Consider the following 8,999-nt stretch of genomic DNA (forward strand, 5'->3'; position numbering starts at 1 on the left):
TCAGTATGATCCACCATTGTGTTTAGTACATGGGACATATGTTAGCCACTCGATGGCCTGTTATTTTTTGCCTGGTGTGTTTTATGGTCTTGCTGACCACAGTGACCAGCCCAGTGATACTGTTTGTGGACTATGAAAGGTCAGAATGTTAGCAGGATTATCAGGCTAGCACATGGAATTCACTCACATTAAACCCCTCACTCACATTAAACACCCCCTACTCACATTATACACCCATCACTCGTATTATACACCCCTCACTTGCACTACACCCATGGAGTGGACTGTACCTTCTAACATGATACGTGACACTGTATATGCATCTCTGTCCCAACCTCATCAAGTAAGCCTTTGAGGATGATGGTTTGACTCAGTTTGGACAGGTGTATTGACTTGCATCTGTGATGAAAACATATACACAGTTTGGGTGCTTCAGCAGTTTGTAGGCTTTATTTGAACTACTTGCAGGTTGCATGACCACTGACAGTACCACACATCCCTCCCTGAGCTGCCGAGTGAGCCGACCCTGAACAGATCCCACACTAGCCAGATAGTATCAGGCAGTGTTTGTTTGATGTGGCTGGGGGACAGTCACATGGCATTGCATAGTGGTCCTGTCTCTAAATCCCCTTTGGAACTCTTGCGGTGTGCCTGGGCACTGATATCCTGGAGGGTAGTGTCTCAACTCCACTAATACCCAGCTGCTACAGGCTGCCAGACACCCGCCATGGATAACCCCTTGAACCAACAGCTTCCTGTTGAGAGAGTAGTAGGTAATGTAACAACGTTAGATCAGTAGGTGATTGTTATACTACTGCTCAGTTGCTATACAGTGCTGTGTCTCCCTGTTTTCGCTCCCATTTTTTTTAATGAACTCATGAGGTGGTGTACAGGCATGAATCACACAGTCTACTGTATGTCATGGTACTCCATAAGAAACAGTCTAGGTCACTGATAGAGAGGTTAAATCTCTCAAACATAGAAATATAATGTACAGAAAGGACACATTTTAAAAACCTACATGTACCATTTCTTTAAAATACTGTGTGCCTTGTATTTGTTCTATTTCTTTTGTCAGTGCAATATACTGTACATTAAATGAGACAAAATAGCCATATCTTTTCTCAAGTCTAGTACATTCTACATCTATATACTCAGGACAAGACAGTAAAGATCAGAAGTCTTCACAGGAGTTTCTCTTCCCCTGATCTACTCAGCTGTGCCATAGGCCACTGACAGGTTTTACCATGGAGATAAGGGTCAGTGATTGAACTGTCTGCTGTGTTATTAGAACAGCACACTGCAGAGGTGTGGGAACAGCTCATTATTGGTCAAGGGTGAATGATCACCACATGGGGATCAAAGGGAGCAGATTGTCTTGATCTGGGGGGAAATATTCAATGGCTTTTCAAGACCTTGCATAGGTCAGATTCAAGGTTCTTAAGAAGGTGGAGTGTGCTAAAAGTGGTTGGGTTTGTTATCAAGGTGTGTCCATATCTGACAAAGAGCCTACTTGATATACTTTGGAATCCTTTTGGAGTAGCAAGTCCCTTTACAACGACATAGTTGTGTGTATGTATGTTAGGCTCTGGATGTATGGGTTGCGGCTCTCTTAATTGTTGCAACAGGGATGGTCTTGACAAGTTCCTAGGATCACACATGCTTCCACGAGTCTCTGTGTCCAGCTGGACAGAATCAGTAGAGGTTTCTGCAGGGTCTGTACGGCCTCCAGCGCCTGGCGTCTGTGCTGAGCATGTGCGTCTGGCGTTTGGTCCCCCATGTGTTATCTCTGTAAGCCTTCATCTGGCTATCAGACACATCAGCCAGTGCCTGCAGTCACAGTGTGTGTGTGTGTGTGTGTGTGTGCTTGACTCTGGACTTCTTGGTCTCTGGGTTGTGGGAGATGACTGTGGCGTAGTTCCCAGACGTCTGTGGTGGAGCAGATAGTTTCCCAGCAGAGCCTTTTAACTCAGCCCACAGCCAACCCGAGAGTGTCCCTGTTGGTCGCCAGCATGCCTTTGGGCTGATATGTTACCTGTGGTGGGCTTGACCTCTACCTTTGACCTTCAGCAGCTGTCAGTGTGAGGTGCCATCTCATAAGAGACATGTTGGACGGTCCCCAAGGTGGCACAGTATCAGAACCGACGCTGGTTTTATGGCTCTGACCATTGAAAGAGAGTCCGCCAGGCCGGGGCGGCCCCCCCTCCTACTTCTGTTACTAAACAAACATGGACGGGCTAGTGCTGAGCAGCCTCACTGGAATCAGAGTCAAATATCCCTGGGGAAGGGAAATGATTACACTACTTGTTGTCCTGCTGCTTTATACACTCTCAATTTACAGGGCTGAGCAGTGCTATTTTAATGATAACCTCTAGCCTTCAGGGTTGCTGGCTTGCTTCTGCTGGCTAAAAATGTTGTACAGGCGGGGGGCTCGGTCTTGACTTTCACAACGTGTACCCGTCGCAAACGTAACAAGGTTGCATTAATTGGAGGGGGAAGTGTCAAGGATGTTTTTTGAGGAGGGGTAGTGGGCCCAATGAGTGATCGGAGAGGGGGCCAGATCCTGTTTCTGCTCTCCTCTGCTCTGGTTCCCTGTTCTAATCCAGCCCAGTATGTGTTGAGAACAAGGTGGGGGCCGTTGGCTGTGTGATTCCATCCGGTTGTAGTGCAAAGAGAGTCGCTAACTCCATACTTCCTCCAACGCTTCACTCATAATGGACACACAGAGAGCGCAGAGAACACCTGATGGATCTATGTCAGGCAAATACACATACACACTGGCACACACTCATACAGTACACACACACACACATATAGTACACACACACATATAGTACACACACGCACACACACACACACACACACACACACACACACACACACACACACACACACACACACACACACACACACACACACACACACACACACACACACACACACACACACACACACACACACACAATCATACAGTACACACACACACACACATACAGTGCACACACATACAGTGCACACACACATGCACATGCACATGCACATGCACACACACTTCCAAACCTCCATGTCAGTCCATACCCAGGGGATATTATGTCTCTCTCTCAGCAGACTGAGCAGCTGGCTCCCCAGGCCGTAACTCTGGTGTCAATCAGCTTACATGCTGGTTGCATTCACTGCTACTGTTATGTTATCATGCATTACTTGCACTAGTATGCATATAATCGAAACCAGACATTTCTGAAAATAAATGATGCTTCCAGGTTCAATGTAGGCCTACTAATATCAGCCTGAGAAAGAAAAAACATTGTTCTATATAAGTAGATCTGCACCTGGTTACCCTAAACTTTTGAGTACTTTGAGCAGAAAATGTTATTTACTAATTCCTTGGCCAACAGTACAATCTATGACCAACAATGTGGGAACACACTGGGACTACTCTGCACATCTGCATGTCATTGCTAGTGGTCTAGTTGGGCTCATATTAATAACAGGGCTAAATTTGTCTCACTATCACAGTGAGGAGACTGGGTGAGGAGGAGAACTGACACCGATCCAAAAGGGTCACTATAGCACCATGTAAATCACTGACACAGAACAACAGTGGCGAGTTAGCATGGTCACTCTCAGTGAGACAACCCCATGGGACCAGTTATTCCTATCTATGAAGTGGAGGCTAAATTGGGAAACCTACACATACTTTGATCCCAGCCAGAAAGGTACATTATGCACTGATGCCAGTATTGTTGCAGCTAGATGCCCTTTCTCTCTGTATACACTGGCTAGGATGTGAATGTTGTTCTACACATTCAAGGTAGGTCAGCAACAGTTATGTGAAATGACATAAAATGAAAAATAAGTCTGAGCTTTTCACATTCCCAGCAGTAAGTTGGTCTTGTATGGTGTTGAGAGTTAGTTACATTGAGAACATTGGGGAGCATATTTGTGATAGGGTTGGTATTTGAAGAGAACTTTCATTCTAGATCATTTCCATACCTGCTGTTCCAATGCAGAGCTGCTGTTGTGGGTGGAGACAGAAGCCTTCTAGTATCTCAGCAGTGATCAGCCACCCTGGCGTGATACACCTGGCATTTCTTTCAGGGTTCTGCCAAATTGAATGCTGCTGGGTCAGTGCTCATGTGGCCTCAGCCTTGAACTTTGCTTTCTTAATCACAAACAACAAGTAGCTCACATTCACAACAACATTCATTATGATGTTTGCCAAGAGACAATTAAAAGTAACCTAATGATTATCTAATCTGTTACCCTTGGGACTGTAACTGTTATGGATAACCTAAGTATAGATAACAATTCTAATTCAATTCCAAGGTCAGGACAGTGATGAGGGGGGGAGGGGGGGGGTAGTGATTTCTTTCTCCAGGGATGATGACTGCCTATAAAGCCAGAGGAAAGAGCCAGCCAGGCACCAGTGAGTTTGCAGTTACACTTGTACTGTGTCAGATGTGCTTTCCGGACTGGACCACAAAGAGAAGCTGACCAACTGATCAGATATTCAGGAAATTAGGTTTTGGTTCAAGGGTCAAGGTTCAGGCGTCACAGATGACTCATGGTGAGTCAGAGCGGGTGGATCTGAAGTTCTGAACCTTGGAACGAATGAAAGATATAGCTTTACTTAGTGTAGCCGTACAGTATTTCTGTACCACTCCTCTGCCTGTAATGTGTTTGTACCAGTCCATTTCTCTAACCACTAGGGTTAGTGTTTCCCATTTACCCGTGATAGAGGATCTGACTGACAGGGGGTTAGGACAGTGGTCTCATGTAACTAACCATTGGTGTCTGCTGTGCAGAGCAACGGCCCAAACCTACGTAGTCCCATCACAATCAGGGGTGTGTCTGTATGCAACCTACAACACAGCTGTCATGTGATGTGTAGTAACAGCTGAAAACGCTATAATGAACATGACCTGTGACCTGTCATTACTCGGGTCCAGGGAGGGATGGGTGGATGAATAGGGAAATTAATAGACAGTTTTGCTAAAACTAGCAGAGTGATCTGAGTGGCAGCATAATCTGGCAACAAATGCTTGACACTTGACAGCATCCTTATTTGCATGAACCTGGAGTAATGTGGAGACATTTTGTGAGCATTTAGGATACTGTATTTGTGTCAGAATGGTAAAAAAAAATATATATATTTCTGTTTATTTTATTTTATTTTTGTTTAAGTGTAGGTCAGCCAACCAAGGGGTCAATTATGCAGCTCTCGGGCAGGATCAACATACTGTTTTCATACCTTTCTGCCTTTCTTCTGCATGTCAATGTTTTCACCAGGTGATTGGTGTCACTACCGCCCAGAGGTGTCTCCAAAGGCAAAGGCTTTGGAGAGACAGACACCGCTCTGGCCCTCGTGGTGAAACCAATGAGGAGCACAATTATTTTCTGTTTCTACACATTGCTATAACAACTGAAATAGTTATACCTTTAACTTCCTGCATGCCAAGAAGCTATATTTCAAACGTGAAACATGATCTGTGTGTGTAACAAAGCAAATGTGCTGTATGGGACCATTTCAGAGAGGGAAAGGCCTGAGTCTTTGGAGCAGGTGGGGCTTTATCATCGTGGCCGGGGGGCAAGAAGACACAGAGCAAGAGATAGGAGACCATAAGAAAGGTGTTGCGGGGACTGGACTGTGTCACGTCTCAGTGCGGGGGGCTTTTACTCACCTTTCCTTTGGAGTCTTATCATGTTACCCGCCTTCTGAAGAGCCGCCCTCCCCTGCACTGTATTGTACTATAGTGCACGTGGGCTGGGGAATAAAAGGTACTAGACAATGCTCCAGATAATAGGGACTTGTTGCACGGTGGGGGTTAGCCTTGTCCCATTGTTGCTGATGTATCGTTTAATAAACCAGGAGATAAAGCTGATTGGATGGCTGCATGACCCTGCACTTGTTGCATGGTGGAGGTGGCATTAATTTGCAGAAATGTAAAGGGGGGCGTGCAGACACTGTAGAGCTTGGAGATTGATCAATTGCTCTTCCTTCATCCTTTTGTATCTCGCAATGGACAAAGACACACATACAAGACCAAATTGATAGTAGCTGGAATTTGTGCAGTTGACTTGAACTACCTGTGCTCTCTTGACGTTTGACACCCTATTCTTTACTTAAGACCACCTCATCGTATTCAAAGAAATGTAGAATCCAGACTGATTTATTTATACTTTGTGATAAGCTTCGTGCAAAAGTCTACTGTAAAAAAGAACAAAGAAAATATTTGATTTGATGCTGTACTGAAACCATTTGCCCAGCTCTTGTCACGCATGTGGTCGTACTAGCCATAATACCAGACCTCACTAGGAAGGTTACATTGCTAAACCTGCTACTACCATCACCTGCCATTGGACCTCTACACCAGGCGTGTCAGAGGAGGAGGTTGTAATTCTTTACAGGGAGACGGAGCTCTCTCTCTCTCACTCTCTCTTTCTGTCAATCTGAGGGAGGTGATGGGAGTTCAAGAGCAGCGTTCCACCAGGTGGAAAGCTAAGCTGTCAGGGGTCAGAGACACAGGAGTGGTCACACACTTGTAAGGACATTATTTACAGCTGTAGAGGGCCACCACAGACCACCAACGACTGCACTACACCACTCTCTACAGTACATCAGTATATCTGACCCTATGGAAGTGTTTTCCTACTGGGACCACTAGGTGGGAGTAAACATTAAGACATTACAATGCTCTGGTAGTCTAACCTACTTATTGTATATTTATATCCTTCAAACAGTGGAGGCTGCTGAGGTGAGGACGACTTTTAATAATGTCTGGATCGGAGCTATTGAAATGGGATCAAACACTGGAAACCATTTGGTTTATTTAACACCATGACACTTATTCCGCTCCAGCCTTTACCACATGCCTGTCCTCCCAAATGAAGGTGTCACCATCATCCTGTGCCTTCAACAGTGGTTATATGCTGTATTTTGATCAAAGGTACTGTGCAGCAGTTTGCTCTTGTTTATGCCAAACAGCCAAGAACAATGCCCTGGTTATATGTTATACTGTAAACAATGCTACTCAGGTGTGTGTGTGTGTGTGTGTATGCGTGTGTGTGCGTGCTCGCGTATGTGTGTCTGTGTGTGTACATAACTTGGCCTTTACTTGAAAAGGGTCCATAACCTTTGGGTTTCTTGTTCAAGGTTTGGAGGGAGTTAAGGCTAGGGTCAGTGTGTGAGTAACAGAGATGGAATGTGCTTTAGCTTCCTATAGTGCTATGGCTTCCAGATCCTACATTTGTCATTCAAATACTGAAAATAGAAAAAACTGAGCATGCAGTATGAGAACACCATCTCTTATTCCATTTCCATGAACATGTTGGACTGTATAATATGTAAACACCGACCAACTAATCTTACACAAATACACTCTGCCAAGTTGACCCTTTCTAACCGTGATAATAAAAACCTTTATTGATAGACCTAAGGAATGTTCCAATAGACGACGCCCTTCTCATATTGCATTCAGAGTTGATTGTTTGAATGAACATATCGAGTTAAGTTGTAAATACGTGTCTCTAGTGGGCCAATACTAACCTTGACCAGACCAGAGACTCTTGTTTCTCATGGTTTGATAGGCTTTAGGTGCCTTTTGGCAAGCTCCAAGCGGGCTGCTAAGGAACTCTAGAGCTCTGTAAGAGTGACCATCGGGTTCTTGGTTACTTCCATGACCAAGGCCCTTCTCCCCCGACTGCTCAGTTTGGTCGGGCGGCCAGCTCATTTAATAATGATGGAGGCCACTGTGTTCTTGGGGATCTTCAATGCTCCTGTCTCGGAGCTCTATGGACAATTCCTTCCACCTCATGGCTTGGTTTTTGCTCTGACATTATATAGTCAGGTGTGTGCCTTTCCCAATCATGTCCAATCAATTGAATTTACCACAGGTTAACTCCAATCAAGTTGTAGAAATATATTAAGGATGATCAATGGAAACAGGATGCACCTGAGCTCAATTTCGAGTCTCATAGCAAAGGGTCTCCCCAATTTCCTCCGAAACATGACCCCTCGCTTTCCACCTGAAGGCCAACATCCCGGAGTCACCTCTTCACTGTTGACATTGAGACTGGTGTTTTGCGGGTACTATTTAATGAAGCTGAGGACTTGTGAGGCATCTGTTTCTTAAACTAGACACTCTAATGTACTTGTCCTCTTCCTCAGTTGTGCACCGGGGCCTCACATTCCTCTTTCTATTTTGGTTAGGGACAGTTTGCCCTGTTCTGTGAAGGGAGTAGTACACAGCGTTGCATAAGATCTTCAGTTTCTTGGCAATTTCTCATATGGCATAGCCCTCATTTCTCAGAACAAGAATAGACTGACGAGTTTCAGAAGAAAGTTCTTTGTTTCTGGCCATTTTGAGCCTGTAATCGAACCCACAAATGCTGATGCTCCAGATACTCAACTGGTCTAAACAAGGCCAGTTTTATTGCTTCTTTAATCAGAACAGCAGTTTTCAGCTGTGCTAACATAATTGCCAAAGGGTTTTCTAATGATCAATTAGCATTTTAAAATTATAAAAACTTGGATTAGCTGACACAACGTGCCATTGGAACACAGGAGTGATGGTTGCTGATAAAGGGCTTCTGTACACCTATGTAGATATTCCATAAATAAATTTACAACATTGACAATATCTACACTGTATTTCTGATCAATTTTATGTTATTTTAATGGACAAAAAAATAGCTTTTCTTTCAAAAACAAGGACATTTCTAATAGACCCCAAACTTTTCAACGGTCGGTAGTGTGTGTGGAGAGAATGGTATATGTACAGCAATAGTTAAATAGGATGGCCTTCACTAAATTACATGAAGTGGGTAAAACAGTATGTAAACATTATTTATGTTATATTATAATATATTTGGTTCTGCTATGTAGAATACTATCATTATGTGATCTTGCAGACATTGATTCAGCTAACTTTATTAAACAAGCCCCATTCAACAGAATAGCCTGTTCTCTGGGCAGCCGAACAAGATGCAGATGCTTCGCA

The sequence above is a fragment of the Oncorhynchus keta genome, chromosome 12 (assembly GCF_023373465.1).
Source record: "Oncorhynchus keta strain PuntledgeMale-10-30-2019 chromosome 12, Oket_V2, whole genome shotgun sequence".
Taxonomy (NCBI): Eukaryota; Metazoa; Chordata; class Actinopteri; order Salmoniformes; family Salmonidae; genus Oncorhynchus; species Oncorhynchus keta.